At 39.0% G+C, this 19,802-nt stretch overlaps 1 pseudogene across 1 annotated transcript; it reads right to left on the reverse strand.

Moving 5' to 3' along the window:
* Nucleotides 1-2,037: 2,037 nt before the first annotated feature.
* On the reverse strand, nucleotides 2,038-4,011 carry LOC306649632 (stress-70 protein, mitochondrial-like; annotated as a pseudogene). Its single transcript has one exon. The product of its transcript is annotated as a stress-70 protein, mitochondrial-like (transcript).
* Nucleotides 4,012-19,802: the final 15,791 nt, after the last annotated feature.

Below are 19,802 nucleotides of genomic sequence, written 5' to 3' on the forward strand. Positions count from 1 at the left end.
ATAAATATAGTGTTTCTTCTTCTGACCTCTTTCAGTATTCTTACTTTGTCTTTGGTTTTTCATATGCCTAGTTTCATATGCCTAGCTGAAAATCATATGCCTAGCTTTTTTTTTTTTTTTTTTTTTTTTTAATTTCTGCAGTTTGGTGTTCTTTGAACCTACTGGAACTGTGTTTTCTGACATTAATTAGAAGAAAAATCTCAGTCATTACTTCAAATATTTCTTCTATTTCTCATTGTAGTTGTTGTATTTATATCATTCCTATTATGCATGTTTATACTTTTTGTGGCTGTTTCTCAGTCCTTAGATATTGTTTTGATTTTCTCAGATAACAGATAACCAAGCTTCATTTTATTTTTTATATTAAATTCACTTGAATAAACAGTGCAACAAATTAGTGGCTTCATAAAATATCAAAGTAAATATCAGTTTCAAACATGGCTAAGTGGTTGTTTTGTAGGAGGATAAGATTTCAGGTGAAGCGATACCAAAAAGGAAAATGTAATAGAAAATACCACCAATTCCTATAGATCATTGATTTTGTATTGATCTTTTTCTAGCTTTTGAGCTATAATTGACAAATAAAAATGCATACATTTAAAACATACTGTAATTATCTGACATATGCATGTACTGTGAAATAATTACGGTACGGTAATCTGACTAATTAGCATATCACTTAATTTTTTTTTTTTAGTTACAAAACAAACACTTCATGTCTAATGTCTAAGCAAATTTCAAGTATGTACATGAAAACATTTGGAATTTTGATAGGGTTTTCATTGAATAGTCATACTTTTCTCCAATTTCTTCTACAATTTGTTGACATGCAACTGTGCATGGCTGTCTCTTACTATTCATTGTACTTCTGCTGCATCAGTTCCAATGTCTTTTTTTTTTCCACTCATTATTCTGGTTAAAGGTTTGTCAATTTTGTTTACCTTTGCCAAAGTAAACCTTATTTCTTACATTTGTCATTATAGTATATTTTTTCTAGTATCTATTTCATTTATATCCACTCTAATATATATTTCTTTCTTTCTGCTTACATTGAGCTTAATTTGTACTCTCTCTAGTTCTTTCCATATGTAAGGTTAGGTTGTTTGAGATCCTTCTTTTTTTTTTAATTTTTGGTGGGTGAGGGATTGATCCCAGGGGCGCTTAAACACTGAGCCACATCTCCAGTCCTTAACTTATATTTTATTTAGAGACAGGGGTCTCACTGAGTTGTGAAGTGCCTCGCTAAGTTGCCGAGGCTGGCTTTGAACCCACAATCCTCCTGCCTCAGCCTTCAGAGTTACTGGGATAAGAGGTATGCGCCACTGAGCTGGCCTCCTTTTTTGTTCTTCTTTTTTCTTTTCTGAGATGTTTTTCATATTTATTTATTTATTTTTTAAATCCAGAATGGATCAAAAAGAACAATCATCAAAGATGTAGGTGCCAAACGGGCCAGAGGGCAACTAGAAAAGTATGCCTTAGGAACATTAGGGATTTAAGAACCACCTTATTTAAAAAGTTACCTAACATATATAGCTTAGTTTTCCATTGACCCAGCTTCCTCTGCCCCACTTACTACAAACACAGCACAGCTAGCTGTCTTGCATTGCAAGGCCTCAGCCGAAGGACCCCATGTTTTATAGCAGTACTCTTGACCAACTAGGATCTTCATCCCCATTATGGTCTCATTGCAGGTCATGGTGCATCTCCTTCATTGTGTATTATATAGTTTCACCCCTTGAAAATATTGCCACTTCAGCATGAACCAACAGGAAGTCTTTATAATGATTAGTAAATCACCTACCCCCAACCCTTTCACATGCAGCTGAAAATTAACAGGCTAGGGAGAGAACATTGTGAACTTTGTACTGTGTAGAATTATCACCCATTAAATGTTCATCAGCTAATGGTCACTAAATTTACATATTAAAGAAATTATATATTGAATACTGTAAAAATACAGTAAAGACTGAAGGTTGCCCATTTTTTTCTCAGGAATTTCCTTCACTCTTAAGCTTCAGATAGAATGTGGGGTTTTTTTGGCTCCAAGTACTATTACTGTTTCTCCTCCTTTCGATCTTCCTTTTGTTCCCCAGTGCCAAAACTTCCAGAGCCTTCTCTCTCAGATGCCATTTCAAAAAGCTTCAATCATGCCTGCTGAAGGGAGGATGCTGCCTGCTTAATGTTTTCTCCTGTTTCGAGGTCTTTTTGATCCAGGAGCTCCCTCATTTTGGAAATCTCTTCTTTTAGTTTGTTGCACTCATCAGCAGGCAATTGGTCCTTGAATTCTTCCATCTTGGTTTCTGTGTCATGAATGATTCCTTCAGCCACGCTAACTGCTTCAACTTGTTCCTTTTTTCGCCAGTCTCCTTCTGCATACTTCTCTGCATTTTTAACCATATTTTCAATATCATCTTTACTCAGTCCACCAGAAGATTGCATTACAATCTGCTGCTCATGTCCAATGCCCTTATCTTTTGCAGAAACATGTACGATCCCATTGGCATCAATGTCAAATGTAACCTCAACCTGAGGGACTCCACGAGGGGCTGGGGGAATTCCAATCAAAGTAAACTGTCCAAGATGTTTGTTGTCTCCAGCCATCTCTCTCACCTTGACACATTTTACTTTCCACTTGAGTCTGTCCATCAGCAGCAGTAGAAAACACCTAGCTCTTCTTGGTTTGAATAGTGGTGTTCCTATTAATAAGTTTGGTAAAGACACCTCCCAGAGTCTCAATGCCCAGAGACAAAGGAGTAACATCTGAAAGCAGCACATCTGTGACCTTCCTGAATGGCAGCTCCAATGGCCACAGCTTCATCAGGATTAACAGCTTTACTCGGGGCTCGGCCAAAAAGATCTTGCACAGTTTGCTGAACCTTGGGCATTCTAGTCATTCCACCAACAAGAATCACTTCTCCTTTGTCGCTCTTGCTGACTTCTGCATCCTGCATAGCTTTTTGACATGGAGCAATGGTCCTCTTGATTAAATCAGTGACGACAATCCCCTCAAATTGAGCCCGGGTCAGCTTTATATTCAAATGTTTGGGTCCAGAAGCATCCATTGTAAGATATGGTAAATTGATGTCAGTCTGCACAGATGAGGAGAGTTCACATATAGCCTTTGCAGCAGCTTCTTGCGCCCTCTGAAGTGCCATGTTGTCTTTGGTCAAATCAACCCGTCTCTCTCTTGAACTCCTTCACAATGTGTCGTAACAGGGCCTGGTAGAAGTCTTTACCACCTAAGAAAGTGTCCCCATTGGTGGATCTCACCTCAGGCACACCCTTCTGTATTTCCAGGATAGAAATATCAAAAGTTCCACCACATAAATCATACACAGCAATGATTTTGTCTTCAGATGTGTGTAAACCATAGGCCAGAGCAGCAACTGTGGATTCATTAATCACTTGAAGCACATTCAGTCCAGATATCTGGTCAGCATCCTTAGGTGGCCTGCCTCTGTGAGTCATTGAAATAAGCAGGGACTGTGATTACAGCATTTTTTGCTGTGTGACCCAAGTAATTTTCTGCAGTTTCTTTCATCTTCATCAACACAAACGCAACCCAAGCATCACCATTGGAGTCGTGGACAATTTTGAAGGGAACATTTTCAATGTCTTTCTATACTTCAGGATCATCATAGCGCCGGCCAATGAGATGCTTGGTGGCATAGAATGTATTGTTTGGGTTGGTGACAGCCTGTCGCTTAGCTGGAATCCCAACAAGTCTTTCACCATCGGCTGTAAAGGCAAAAACGGAAGGGGTGGTTCTGGCACCTTCAGCGTTTTCCAGCACCTTTGCTTGTTTACCCTCCATAACTGCCACACAGGAGTTGGTAGTACCCAAATCAATATCAACAACTGCACCCTTGATTGCTTCCGATGCATAATCCCGCCTTGAAACAAACCTGAAAGCTTCATGGCTAAGACCATTCCAGCCATCCTGGTGACGGGCAGCCATGGCTTCCTGGGACCCACAAGAGGAGCTGCCGCAGCTCTGCTGGCACTTATCATGCTGGCTAGACCTCCGGAGTAAGGAGAAGAGGAGAAGCAAAGAAGCGCAGTGCTGCGAGGCGCGGTGGTGGTGAAACCAGAATTAAGGACAGGCAGTTAGTGTAGAAATAGGGGATCAGGAAACGAAGGCCATGAAAGCCATCTGCCTCTGGAAGTTGGAGACTGCTCCTGGGAGAATGGAATGTCAAGGATCTCCGGAGCTCATTGATTACCAAATTTACCTGCCTTTATCAAGGACTGCAGGCAAGGAGCTGCTAAGTAATGCTCCCTGGTCCCTTGCCTGCCTGAATCACCTTGGCCCTCCCCCTGCCCATGGCTTCTCACTTTATGCAAAACCGGGCCTAGTCACCTAGGCAGGAAAGGGAGATGAGGGAGGAGAGAACTGGAGGAAAAAAGACACCTTAACCTATAAAAGATGTAGGGTGAGCTCACTTCCTGGGACTTTAGAACATCAGCCATGGTCCCCTTCTCCCTCCCAGGAGAAGTCTGTATTATTACCTTTAAATAAAACCTGCTTAATATGCTTGCCTTGGCGTGCTTCTCTAGTGTTCAAACTTCAACATTAGAGGGAGCAGAACTCGTCACAGGTAAACTGCAGTATCAGTGGCAGCGATTCTGGAAATCTCTCTTTCTTTGTTCTTAAAGTAATCATTTTGCACTACTTACTTCTCTCTTAAAACTATTTTCACTTCATTTTTTAAATTTTAATATGTAGTGTTTTAGTTTTGTGTCAAAATATCTTGTCTTTCTTTTGATTTTTTTCTTTGTCCCCGAGTTATTCAGGAACATGCTGATTTCCTTATTTTTATAAATTTTACAATTTTTCTCCTGTTTCGATATTTAGGTTTTTTTTTAATATATATAATTTTGGTTGTAAAGGGTGGTAAATATGATTTCTTCCTTAATTTTTGAAGACTGTTTTGTGGCTTCATACTACTATATCTGTTAGGTGATAAAAAGACGCAGTTATGGTTCGTCGCTAGCTCCCAGAAACGCTCCACAGATACAGGTCTTACACAAGGAACCTTTTATTTTGCGCAGATGAATTCATGTCTGCACGGGGGAAGGGGAAGAAAGAAAAGAGAAAGACCGTGCAAGGTTTCTCTCAGACATAGGAATTTCACGGGCTGAGAGGAACCAATCGCGGAGGAGAATTCTTACAGACTGACTGATGGACCAATGACATATTAGGACATAACGCGGGAGGTAGGAAGATTACAGCAACGGTAATCAGGAAATTCCTGCAACGTGAGAGGCGGGGAAAACAGCAGATTGACAGGTGGTGGGGAGGCTGGGAATTCCTGTAATGGGAGAGGCGGGGAGAACACAGATTGATAGGTTGTTGGGAGGTGGGAAATTCCTGTCATGGGAGAGAAAGGTGGCTTTATATCTTACAATATCCTGGAGAATGTTCCTGTGCACTTGAGACTGTGTTGTATTCCTGATTATTGAAATTTATATACCTGTATATTAAGTCAATTTGGTGCATCATATTGATCATATTGTTCAAGTCCTTGTTTTATTACTGATTCTACATCTGGATGGCCTATACATTGTCAAAAATGAGATACTGAAGTTTTCTAGTATTATTCTACTATTGAATATTTCTCCCTCAATTTTGGTGATATTTGCTTTATATCCTTACTTGTGTCATATTTAAGTGTGTTTATTTTTACAATTGTGATATTATCTTTATGAAGTGGCCCCTTAATCATTGCTTAATGGTCTTCTTTTTACCTCTTTTAACAGTATTGGACTTAAGAAATATTTTGCTTAATTATGCACAGTCATCACTGTTCTCCTTTAGTTGACATTTGCATTGAATAGCTTTTTTCCTTATTGTCACTTGTAGCCCATTGTGGGAAGCCATCCATGTTTAGCAGAATCAGGCTTGGCTGAGCCATGGGATACAGAGGTCTTACTCCCTGGAACTGGCAGTCAAGAGAGATTGTTCAGATGGCCTGGGGTAAGTGACTCTGTACAGAAGTAGCCAGAAAAAAGTCTCTCTAACCAGATGGCTTCCCTAACTCCACCCCATCCAGTTCCTCACAGAAGAAACCCCTCCCAGTCCCCTTTTACCTGTGCAACTATAAATAAAGGGAGGGTGGGCTTCTCCATTTTGTTAAAGACCAGATCTTGGCATGGCTCAATCCTTCACACCCCCTTCCATTTGAAAAGATTATTGGCTTCTATGCTTATTTAATTAAGTAAGTTTCTTCGTGATTAATCAATAGCTGGCACCATCCTCAGACAGAAACCCTTTCCCTCATCCAACCTGGACCTGGTAGAATTCCCCTTTTCTATAGGCCATGCGTATCCTTAAAGCTTAAGCTTGACTGTTGTAGGCAGCATATTGTTCGGATTGTGAATGTTTTTGAAATCCATTCATCTCCTCTTGTGTCCTTTGAGTCGAGAATTTAATTCATTTCCATTTAAAATAATATGATATATGTTGGGAGCTGTGAATAAATCATTATTTTTAACTATGTAATCCTGGACGGTGAGACGCCTCTCCTTGGAATCCTTCAGTGCAAGGGCACTGGAGGGGAACACCCATTTGCAGATGATTCCTATTGATAGGAAGAATTCCTTTCTTGTCATGGAATTTACTATTTGGAAAGGTCTGAATTCAAATTCCAGCTGCCTGGAGGTAGAAGAGATGGGCATAAACTGATAAACTCGCAACTAAGCTCTTTTGCTCATAACTTCATCCTGTTTACTTCAAGCAGCCTTTTCACAGTGCATTTCTTTGATGTTTAAAACCTTTAAAATAAACACTCAGAGCCTCCCTCATGGTCAGAACCAGACTCCATCAGAGCTGGTTCACCCACCAAGTCCTGCTTCCTCTTATAATTGAGTCTTTGTCTTTATTTCTTATGATTCTAATAATTCTTATTTTCTTAATCTGACCACCACCTGTATTTGCAGAACAGTTTTGTGCTGCATGGTTTGTAGTATATATAAGAACTTCTATCGACATTTTGCTAATTGTGACCTTTTGTGTGTATGGTTTCTTAGTTAGTTCCTGTCTTACTACATTCCTTTGTAATTTGCTGGTTTTTTTTTTTGTTGTTGTTGTTGTTTTTCTTTTTCTTTTTCTTTTTTTTTTTTTGTAGTGATTGTGAGGGTAACTGGTGCTAATATCCACAAGAGACACAGCTCTGGGTTCAAGCAAAGGTTTATTGACGGGGAGAGTCTGCCAGGCTGCCCCTCTGCAAGGAGCAGCAGCCTGCAGGAAAAACTTCTAAACTATATAGTCATGTACAGTGGAGTAATTAAAAAATAACCAGTCTGGCCTTGTGACTGTTCTGTTATTTGACGTCTTTGCTGTGGTTTTGTTAGTTAGGGACTCTTTTGGGGTGGGCCTACTGGGAAGGTCATGTTTGAGTGGGCAGATTCTGATTTTCAAAATGGGTTTACTTTGGCTTAAAGACCTAACATTCTGGCCTTTTGTCTTATAATGATAAGGGACATTGTTCAATCTGGCTTCTTTGTGCTGAACAGGGGCAAAGAAGGGTTTAGGCCAGAACTTCAGGATGAGGGCTATATTGGCTCATAAAGAGATGGCTTATAGTCTGATTAGTGAGTGCCTTTACTCAATCTTGTAAAAAAATTTTCAGGGAACTTACCAGACAAGGTCCTATTAAGAGTAGTAGGGCCCATCAACTGGAACAGCCAGGGGAGAGTCTGGCCCAGAAGTTTCCTGAGAGGTGACTGCTGATGTTCCCTGCGGCATTTCTCGATGTTCCCCTGGAGTTCGGTTATTTTTCCTTGGACTATTCCAGATTTGTTGGTGAAGTAACAGCATTTCTCTCCTAGAAAGACACAAGGGCTTCCCTTCTCTGCTCTTAGTAAGTCTGGCATGTAATGAGGGGTTATTGAAGGAGTGAGAAGGAGTTGGGTGCTGGATCAGAAAGTGCTGCTGCTTTAGCTCCTCAGTCAGCTTTATTGTTGCTTTGTGTAATAGGAGAGGAGTCAGTTTGGTGACTTTTACAGTGAATGATCCCTATTTGGGAAGGAAGGTAAGCTGCTTTAAGCAGCTCAAGGATTAGTGGCCCATTAACTATGGGAGTGCCTTTGGTTGATGGGAAACCTCTTTCTATCCATATGGCAGAATGTGATAGGACAATGTGAAAAGCATACTTTGAATTGGTGTAAATTTTGATGGATTTTCCTTTTGCTAATTGTAAGGCTCAGGTGAGGGAGGCTTGAAATTTTGAGAGGAGGTCTCTTCCCATTAAGGGAGTAAGGCAGTGAAGTATAATTAAAAAGAAATGGGTAAAAGGAGTTCCCTCGTTGCTGAGAGGGTTTGTTATGCATGGGTTGGAAGTTATTCCCTCTATCCTGACTATAGAGGTTTTGGAAGACCGAGTTGGTCCCCAAAATTCTGGCAAAGCTGAAATAGTTGCTCCCATATCAATGAGGAAAGAAATTGGCCTACCTTCAACAGTGGCAGTTACCCTGGGCTCCCGGTGGGTGATGGTTGTTGGGGCAGAGTGTCCTGGGCACCTTCAACCTTCAGAAACCAGCTCTATGAGGTTAGTTAGGGAGGAGGAAGAGGGGAGGTTTGGCCCCTCACCTCATTGGGTGGAGGGACAATTGACTCCACAGTGTCCGTCCCTTTTGCATTTAGGGCATGGGCCAGTCTGGGATTAGTGCATGTACCAATGTCCTTCCTGTTTGCACTTGAAACAAGGTCCAGGAGGTGCCTCGTAGTGCCCTTTGTTGGAATCTGTACCCTCGGGTTTGCTGTGCAGGGCCTGTGCCAAAAGTTGAAATTTGGCTTTATCTCTTTTTATCTGTTTTTCGTTGTTCTTCTCTATAATTAAAAACCTTAAGGCAACATTAAGGATGGTTGATTGGGGGCGTTTGGAGGTCTTTCTCTAACCTCTTAAGTTTTTCCAAATATCTGGGGCAGATTGGGAGATCAAATGGGTCATAGGATGATGGTGCTGTCTGGGGATTGTGGGTCAACCTTGGTATATCATTGAAGAGCCTCTGTAAGATGGGAAAGAAATTGGGCTGGATTCTCATTAGGTTCTTGGGTAATTTCCCTAAGCTTATCAAAAATAACACCTTCTGAGTGGCTTTTTTAAGACCTGCCAGGAGACAAATAGCCTTCTGATCTCTTAGAGTGTGGCCATTGGTTTGGTAATCCTGGTTAGGCTGCTCTGAGGGAACTGCAGCAGCTCCAACAGGATGAGTGGGATTGGTTCTATGTGTCTCATATGCATGTGCTTGTGCAGTGGCCCAAGTCCTCTGTCTCTCCTCTGGGAGGAGGGTAGAAGAAAGAATGATATAGATATCATGTCATGTCAGGTCATAGGACTGGGTAAGGTGTTGGAATTCTTTAGTATAGGAATCTGAATCAGTAGAGTAGGAACCTAAGTGTTTCTCAATCTGGGAGAGGTCAGTGAGCGAGGAGGAAACGTGAACACGCACACTGCCTTGGCTCTAGCTGCCCCCTGCAATGGTAGGAGCAGGGCTACTGGAACAACTGAGTGGGGCCCACGAGAGTGGGTATGAGGAGGAGAGAGAGAAGGAGAAGGAGAGGCGGGAGTGGGGATGTGGTGTTGAGGTCAAGAGAAGGGGAAGAGGGGTGAAGGACAGAACTGGACGGGGAAGATGGGTCCCTATTTAGTGAAGGCGTGTCTGAGTGAGGTGATGAAGGTGTGGCTGGGCGGGCAGACGAAGAAGCATAGGGTGGAGGTTGGGGAAGTGAAGAGTGATCTGTGGGTCAAAAGAGGGAAAGTTGTTAGGATTGGGAGGTGAAAGGGTTAAGGGAGAGCAAGCAAGGAGGACCTGTGCAGGGGAGGAGGATTGATACAAAGAGGGGTGAGAGAAGAAAAGAGAAGGCTTGATCACAGGGAATCTCTACCTGCTTGCTGTATGATGGTGGAATTGAAACTCCCATTCTCTAGCCAAGGGGAGTCATTATCTAATTTATATTGGGGCCAGATTGTGTTGCAATAAAGAGCTTGCGAGGTTTGAGATCTGCAGTCAAACGGAGAGACTGAAGGTTTTTGAGGAGACAGCCAAGGCGGGTGGGGGTCATGGAGAATTTTATATTGGGCAGAGCCCATGCTAAGAGTCCTCAGGAGTCCAGAGAAGGGAAACAGAGAGGAAGGGGTGTCCCCACAACTTCTCTGATTTCCCACGCAGGAGCAGACCATCAGTGAGTGTTCTCACCATCCCTGATAGGTCTGTGGCTGAAGCTGAGGAAGACCCTGACCCAGTGCTGGGGTTTTCAGAGAGAGAGAGAGAGAGAGAGAGAGAGAGAGAGAGAGAGAGAGAGAGAGAGAGAGAGAGAGAGAATGAATGAGAGAATTCAGGGCCACCGGAGAAGAACTCTAAGTTAGGGTATTTGGTGCAAATATCTACGAGAGACACAGCTCTGAGTTTAAGCAAAGGTTTATTGACAGAGGAGTCTACCAGGCTGCCCCTCTGCAAGGAGCAGCAGCCTGCAGGAAAAACTGCTAAGCTATCTAGTCTTGTACAATGGAGTAGTTAAAAAAATAACTGGTCTGACCCAGTGACTGTTACTTGATGTCTTTGCTGTGGTTTTGGTAGTTAGGGTCTCTTTTGTGGTGGGCCTAAGGAGAAAGTCATGTCTGGGTGGGCTGATTTTCAAAATGGAGTTACTTTGGCCTAAAAACCTAACAGTGATATCCTTTGATTTGTTTTTCTTTTGTGTATCTACCATAGGTTTTTTTTTCTTTGTGGTTGACACGAGGCTTACTAAAATATCTTAACATCTTATGTATTTCAGTCATTACCAGTATACTTTAAACTGGTAATAACACCTATCATACACACAAAAATTGCATACTTTTACACAACCCTCTTCATTTTGTGCTACTGATGTTACCCACATCTTTTTATATTGTGTATCCATTAAGAGATTATTATAGCTATGGCTATTTTAAATACTTTTCAATTTGTAGCTTCTATACTAGTGTTAAAACTGATTTGCACACTACCAATAAGAACTATTTTAGAGGGTGGGGTCTGTAGCTCACTGGTACAGTGCTTGCCTAACACCTGTGAGGAACTGGGTTTGAACCTTAGCACCACATAAAAATAAACAAATAAAATAAAGGCATTCTATCTACAACAACAACAGCAACAACAACAACAACAAAAAAAAAAAAAAAAAAGAAAGAAAGAAAAAAGAAAGAAAGAAAAGAAAAAGAGAAAACTATTTTAGAGTATTTTGATTTGACTTCATATTTTCTCTTGTCACACTTTTGTTGAACTATCAATGTGTTTTCATGATTTTGTTTAGCATTTTAAAATTACAAGTTGGAGAACAATTTTTTGCATTTCTTAATTGCCTATCTGTGGTGATGAACTCCTTTTGTCCTTCTGAGAATGTCTTTATCTCTCTTATTTATGAAAGGGCAGTTTTTTGAATTACAGTAGTCTCTATTTTCTTTTTCTAGCACTTTGACTCCTTCCTGTGTTGTAGATTTTTTCTGAGAAATCCATTAATACCCTAATGACTTTCCCATGTATGTGAAGTGTTGCTTATACCCCTGCTTTAAAAACTCTGTCTTTGGCTTTTGATGATTTGATTATAATGTTGTGTGGTGTAAAATTATTTGGCTTGATTTTGTTTGTGCTTTATGACTATGGATTTCCATATCACCCCAAGATTTGGAAAGATTTTAATTATTGTTCCTTACGTAAGCTTTCTTTCTTTTCTTCTTTTGAAACATCCATGATAAAGGTTTTCTCTATTGATAGTTTTCTTTTAGTCTCATCACTCTTTTATTCTTTTTTTCTGTATTGGTTAGTTTCAAATGGACTGTTTTATGGTTCACTGTATCTTTCTTCTGCCTACCCAAATCTGCCATTGAAGTTCTCTAAGGAATTTTTAAAGTTACATCATTGTGATGTTCTGCTCCAGATTTCCATTTGGTTCTTTTTATAGTTCTTATTTCTTCATTAAACTTCTAATTTTGCTCATCCATTGCTTTCTTGATTTCATTTTGTTTCTTTGTATACTCTTCTTTGTCAGGCTGTTTTAGATCTCCATTTTTGGGGAGGTGGTTGCTGGTGCTTTATTAGTTTTCTTTGGTGGTGTTATGATTGCCTAATTTTTCATGATACAGATAACCTTGCATTTATTTCTCTGCATTTTAATGAGCAAACACCCCTTCCAGTCATAATAGACTGATTTTTGTAAAGAACTTCTTTTGTTGGGTTCCAGGGTTGGTGTGATTGCCTCCCGTATCACTGCCCAGCAAAATTGGAGCTAGTAAAGGGGTCAATTCAGGATTTTCAGTTAGTCTACAAATAGCAAGGTTGCTATTGTATGTGCAGATGGATGTGGCTCTGTGTCCCTGAGAATTTTTCTACCCGGTCAGTGGGTACATCTCTGGGTAGGGAGAATGTATTCTACATCATAACTAACCAGTGCTTTTATTGAGTTGCAGGACTGCTTCAGCTTCCCACAGGTAGGACTGAGACCTGGAGGCCTCCCGGTAAAACAGACGGAAATGTCTCTCCCTTTAGGTCCCTTGATAGGCAGGTCTGTTGTTGGGCTATTGCTGAAAGGGAGTGGAACTGGGTTAAAATCACTGCTTCAAGATCTGCAGTAATATTGAAACTACTGATTTTGCCTCTGGGAACATAGCAAATGATGGTGGTGGCAGGACTATAGCCAAATAGGGAGTTAGCCAATTCCATAAAGGATCAAGAATATTTCCAAGGTGTAGCCAGAACCATAGTTGGCAACCCTGCCACCTAGGCAGGGATCTGCATTCTCAAAATGGCAATTGTTGATCTTGGATTCTAGTGGGGCTTGGCAAGCTTCTTTCTGGAGCTCAAAGTTTCCACAAAGGCATTTGTGTTCACAGATGTCCACCAAAATTGCTGTTGCTTAAGTGGGACCTGAGAGAGAGATCTCCTATTTTGCTTTCTTGCACAATCATGGAATGCTATTAATGAGAAAATGTTATCACAAATACAGAAGTTTCACTTGTTTTTATGATATTATATGCTCTACTCCACCTACAACTGATTTAATGACAGAACAAAAAGAATTATTAATATTAATAGCTACTATTTATGCAATTTATAGCATTTGCCCATTTTTTGTATTTGTTGCTTTACTTGCAGTAGCTCCTATAATCCTCAGAAGACCCCTCTTGAATTTATATTCTTAGAATAAACTGTTTTACAAATAAGAATCTAGAAGCTTATTGTTGCCAAGGAGGTCAAGAGCTTAAGTATTTTACTGTGTGAATTTTACTATGTTATGCTGCCTCAATTTAAATTAAATGTTCTTGTCATAATGTAGACTATGAAGAGCTGCCAAGTCTGGGTATGTTTTATTAGGGATTATACACACACGCACACACACACACACACACACACACACACACGAACAAATGTGAGATCATGGTATTAATGCTGACTATAGTTATTTGTTAAATGGATTTAATGTTGGGGTGGCAGACTATACTGAATTGGGCAATATCCAATCTAAATGCATTTTTAAAGAATTAGTGATTGTTAGTCTTTTCTATTTTAGTGGTCCTTATCCTCTTTCAACCCTTCCACTAGAACTCTTTGAAGTTTGAACAGTTATACTTATTTATTATTGCAAGGAAAATAGCACTAAAATAGCGAGTATATTACACTGTTTTTAGTGCCTGGAGAAACAAAATTTTGAAATGGTTAAAAAAAAAATCACTATATAAATATTATTGCAAGAACACACTACTGTCATAACAAGATTTTAAGATTACTAGGTGAAATAGATCATTGCTTAGAGATATCTACTTATTTGCACTTTGACTAATGTGGTTTTGAGTACAAAGAAACACCAGTACTGGCTATTGATGTAGCAGGTATACATTAAAGTGTTGTTTATATTTTGTTCAAACCTGGGATCCTGTATTTGGACTCTCCCTTTTGATATGGTTTTCCTCTCTTGGGGGACAAAAGAAGCTAAAGCTGTATGGTGACATAGCATCAGGCAGTCCCTATGATAGGCAATGAATTTAAGCCAATAATATCTAAATCTTTATTCTTCTCACTGAATTTAGAGAACATGAAGAGATGGGAGATATGCTCTCACTTTAGAAAGGGTGAAAGATGGAAAACTGGGTCAGCATCAAGGAGAGACTCAGGCCATGGGTTAGTGTATCAGAGATGTGATTATGTGCATCTAGTCAGGATGCTTGGCTGATACCCAAACACTTCCCTTTTGCTTTCACTAAGACAGCAGAACAGGGATGCACACAGCTGCAGTATGTCCAGAGGAGCCGTGGAAAGCATGTAAAGTACATTGATTCTAAGTGGGAGACCTGTGTAACTTTTCCACTCCTCAGAGGCCAAGGATGAGATACTTGGAAGCTGGGTGCTTGACATTATTTCTACTTTTCTCTTTTGTCTATGTGCCCTTTAAATAGGCTTATTTTTCTTTTTTCTAGTACCTGCTGTTCAGGAGTGCTGATTTGACTTAAACTATGTGGGTGGGCTAGGACAAAATGGAACAGATTGAAAGAAAATTATTGAAGTTAACACAGAGAAACTCTTCTGAAACAGTTGGAAAAATTTCAATTGTTTGCCATATGAGGTACTCTTTGTTGCTTTTAATCTAGATGTTTTGGATACTTGTTGACCTAGAATGCATTTATAAATATTCTGCTTTCAACACAGTGGACTGCTTATCACAAATCATTATGTACACTTAGTATTTGAAATTAGCTCTAGGCAGTTTTGTCACAATGTAGCAGCAGCCATTTACTCTCTCTGCCAAGTATTTATACATAGTTGGACTTCTCTACCAAACTGCCAACATTTAAAGCTTAGGAAATAGTACAAATAAATGACCCCTGAAAACAAAATATGAATGCTTTATAGAAAAGTGTCAAAATAATCACGGGGGTTAGACAGTTCTTTTGTTTAAGAAAGCACCTTGATAGACTTCTGAATTTATTTCAATTTGCCTGCAGTTCCCAGCCTGAATAAAAATGGGGTAAGTCAAAGTTTGGTTACAACTATTTTGTATAGCTCAATAAGAATTTGAATTTCTCCCTAGAAACGTATGTGGTGATGAGTAAGAGGGAAAGAATGAAGTCAAGACCAACAATGGTCAACCAGCAACATAGAACTAGGTGAAAAGAAGAAAACTAAGCACATAAATCTCAAAGAAGGTGGAAGGTATTTGAATGTTGAAGTGGGATTTAAGATTCCAAAATACCTTTCCTTACCTGCTCCCTTCCTTCCATTCCTTCCTTCCTTCCTCATATGTATCTCTATCATCTATCAGTAAATGTGTGACTCCAAACTTTTGAAAACATTATAAACCTTCTGAATGAAGACATCTTGATATTTTTAGATGGCAGATTCATACCCTTATTTTTCTAGAAAGTGTCATTTCATGAACCAGGAAAAATTTTAGGTCGTTTTTCGCCTCTCCTCCTCATTCCTGACTTAAGGTGTATTTTGGTCAGCTTTTTCATTGCTGACAAGAACAGCATAGAGGGGAAAAAAAAAGTTTATTTTGGCTCATAATTTCAGAGGCTTGGTCCTCAGTTGGCCGACTCCATAGCTCTGGGCCTGAGGTGGGGCCGAACAGAAGGGCATGGTGGAGGAAAGCAGTTCAGGACATGACACCAGGAAGCAGAGAGAGTGCTCTGCTCACCAGGAACAAAGCATGGACCTCAAAGGTATGCTCCCAGTGATCCACCTCCTTCAGCCATGCCACACGTACCCACAGTTACCATCCAGTTAATCCATAATGGTGGATACATTTACTGATTATGTTATACTTCTCATAATCTAATCATTTCACCTGTGAAAATTCTTGTATTATCTCACACATGAACTTTTGGGGAAAACCTCATATCTAAACCATAACGACTTGAGAAAGCAAAAGGAAAAGGATGGATCCTATTTACAAGTACTTTTTAAAAGTGATTAAGTGATAGATAAGCTCTTAGATAGTTGTTATTGCTAATAGCCAACATAAATTTTAAGATAAATGCTGTTTTGGGTAGTGTGGCTTGTAACCCGATCAATAAACAATTGAGGTTTAAAATATGTCAGGGTATTTGCTGGATTTTGAAATAAATATTCATTTATTTTTATCTGTGTATTTAAAATCCCATGTGTAATGTAAAAGAGTCATAGAAACCTCAAAGACTAAATATGGGTATTGGGACTAGGTCTAAATGATTTCTGTGACTCCTTAGATCTTTCTTTAACCTCTTCCCCTTGCCTTCTCAGAAGGGCTACACTATAGATTGAACACCTTTTAGACTGAAATTGGGGAAACTATGTGCATGGAGGTGGAAAGCACACATTATTTCAAAAGAATGGAAGATGATACGAGGTGATACAAGGTTATCTTTGAACCTCAAAGTTTCACTCCCTGGTAAATGAGGTATAAAATGGTTTTCTCAAATATGAACCCAATTTAGCACAGTCCTAAGTTTCAATGACTTCTGGATTTTTGAGGTCAAGAAAAATGGGAAAATGTATTCCCTGTGATTACCTCCTATAGAAATGCCATGCCTGTGATCAAAAATTAATTCAAAGATGTCAGCACGTTTGCTTTTAATCTTGGCAATCTGTCAAAAACACGAGTGATAAAATCAGTTACAACAAACACACTAAGTTTCTTTTTATTTTGTCTCTGGTCTGTCTTTCATCAAAGTTAGAATTGAAGTAAGCTAATCTACTTCTCATCAGGAAACTTATACTGTGTTCAGGAGAAGTGGAAATCAATAGCAACAGACAGTTTTCAAAAAGAGCACTCCAATTTGTTTGGAATTCCCTTTTAGGGTTTTTTAAAATTGACATGAGCTTAGTTGACTTTACACAATAGCTGAGTAAGGAACTGCTCGGAGTGCCATACAAAGGAAACTTCTTAATGGATCTGATGTACCTCTCTACATAAAAGTTGAAAGCATGATCAGTAGGAACATATTTATTTTAATTAATCCATTTATGTCTGTTTAAATGCCCTCTAACCACAACCTCTTATACCTTACTTTATTCAATTATTTCAACAACTCCTATGCAGTGGGCTCACAGAGAATGCCCATCTTCCTATGTTTTCTTGTTCTGTAATTAGCATCTTTAAACCTCACTTCTTTCCTCAGTAAGGAAATACATACTATTTTCTTTACTTAATACTTTGGACAATATTCTTAAACCCTTGTATAATTCCATTACAACAGGTTGGCAAAACACCAAGCTGAGATGAATTTTAAGATTAATCAGTCTTTTTAGATAGCTCTTAGACATCCTTGGAATTGTGACAGATGTTTGCCTCTATAAATCTTTGTCTCCAAATTCATTAGATTCCCCTTATGTGTCTAGAAATTCAAGACATTTTGTATCCAGATATCATTTTTCTTCTTTCACTATTGCTATCCCTGCACTTGTCCTCAAACCTCCTTCTCATGGCCTCAGATATCTCTGCCTTTTTAGTGAACAAAACAAAACAAACCAACAAACAAAAATCACCTTAATTTCCTGTCTCCCCATATACCTGCCCTGAATATTTCCCCCTGGCCATTGGTTGCAAGACAGTATATTCTTTTCCACTGAAAAACAATTCTTCCATCTTTGCTCTGAACTCAGTTAATCCTACTTCTCAGCAACTTACTGTCTAGCATATTCCTCCTTCTGAATATTCAATATTCCCACCTTAATAGTCTCTTCTTGAGATCAAAATTTTTAACATACTCATACTATATTAAAATAATCTTTCTTGGATCTCATGTCTCCTTAGAGAGAGTTAGCACTCTCTTTTCATATTCGAGACTACTTAAAGAGATTTCTGTTTGTGCTATCTTTATTTCTCCTCCTGTCCTTCCTCCTTTGTCATTACTTGTTTCCCCCCTTACAAGATGAAACCTCCCAATGCTGGAGAGACACCCTTTATGCTTCTTTCTCTTTCTATCCTTGCACACACATCATTTGCACAGTTTCAATCAGTAAAATCTGAACTCTTGCCACTGCTGTCTTCTCCAGGATGTATTTATCACTAATTTGTTTTATGCATTACCCTCCTGTTCATGATGTAAATCCCAACTCAGATGCTCTCTTCTCTACTGAGCAGTACCTGAAAGTCACACATACATTGCATGCCTTCTGCTGCATTTCTTCTGAAATCTTGTTTTAAAATTCTGACAAAACATTTCATTTTACTGTCTTTTCATAATTCTTAGTCCATGATCACAGGGACACACACACACACATACACACACACACACACGCACACACTCTGTATAAAACATATCTATGCTATAAATATACCATATACATATAAATAATGTTCTATGTATGTATAGACAGGTAGATATGCCAAGTACCACATTTAGAACTTAATTTAAAATTTGAGATTAATATATGCTTAGAAACTAAATAAAGTAGCTTCTATCAAACACATTTTTCCCCCCCTAGGCATTGAGAGACTTTTTTTTTTTAATTTAACCAAAACATGAAAATGTAAAAATCATATACATTAATAGTGTATCATGGGATGTTTTGACACATGTATATGTCACATAATGCTTCAATCAGGATAAACATATCTGTATCCTCAACACGGATCATTTCTTTATGGTGGAAATACTGCTTTGTGCAAATAGTCCATTATTGCTATCTACAGTCACCATGCTGTTATGTGTGGTCACCCTTTTAGCTTTTTGGAATGTAGAGTACATCATTATTATTTATATTAACTTAGTCTCCATTGATCAGCTTTTCCTGACCCCTCCCACTCTCCCCAGTCTCCAGTAATCACTATTCTTACTCTTCACGTTTATGAGATCAGCTTTTTGGTAGAGTGCTTGCCTTGGCATGCACAAGGCCCTGCGTCCAATCCCCAGCACCACACACACTCACACACACACACACACACACACACACACACAAAACAAACTTTTTTATATTCTATATGAGTTAGATCATACCATACTTTTCTTTCTGTGCCTGATTTATTTCACTTACCATAATGATCTCCTCTTTTATCTGTGTTGTCACAATGACATGATTTCATACTTCAATGGCTGAATAGAAATCCATTGGGCATATATATGTATGTGTCACACTTTTTTTAATCATTCCTCATTTTGGACATTTAGGTTGATTCTATTTCTTGACTATTAACAGTGTTGCAATGAACATGAGAATCCAGATGTCACTTTGACATACTGATTTCATTTCTTTTCAATATATAACCAGTTGTGGAATTGCTGGATCTTATGGTAGTTTTAATTTCAATGTTTTGAAGACTTGCATACTGGTTTCTATAATGAGTATATTCATCTACTTTTATACCAACAATATATAATGGTTCCCTTTCTTCACATCCTTGCCAGCACTCATTCTATTTAGTCTTTTTGATAATAGCCATTTTCTTTTTTTTTACTAGAGTGAGGTAATATCTTACTGTGGTTTTGATTTTCATTTTCCTGGTGATTAGTGATGTGGAACATTTTTTCATGTACCTATTGACCATTTGTGTGTCTTCTTTTGAGAAATTTTATTAGGTTTATTTTCCATTTTAAAAATTAGATTATTTGCTTTACTATTGAATTTTTGGACTTCTATACATATTCTGGATATCACACCTTTCTCAGACATATAGTTCACAAATATTTTCTCCCGTTCTCTAGGTTCTCTTTTCACGCTGTTGATTGCACTCATGGCTAAGGTCTACATAATCCACTACAGGCATAGCTTTCCAAAGTCTGATAGACTGGGGTTTGTGTTTTCTCTTCAACACTAGAGCTGTTCCAGAAATTCCATTCATAGGCAGG

The sequence above is a fragment of the Sciurus vulgaris genome (assembly GCF_902686455.1).
Source record: "Sciurus vulgaris genome assembly, chromosome: 2".
Lineage (NCBI taxonomy): Eukaryota > Metazoa > Chordata > Mammalia > Rodentia > Sciuridae > Sciurus > Sciurus vulgaris.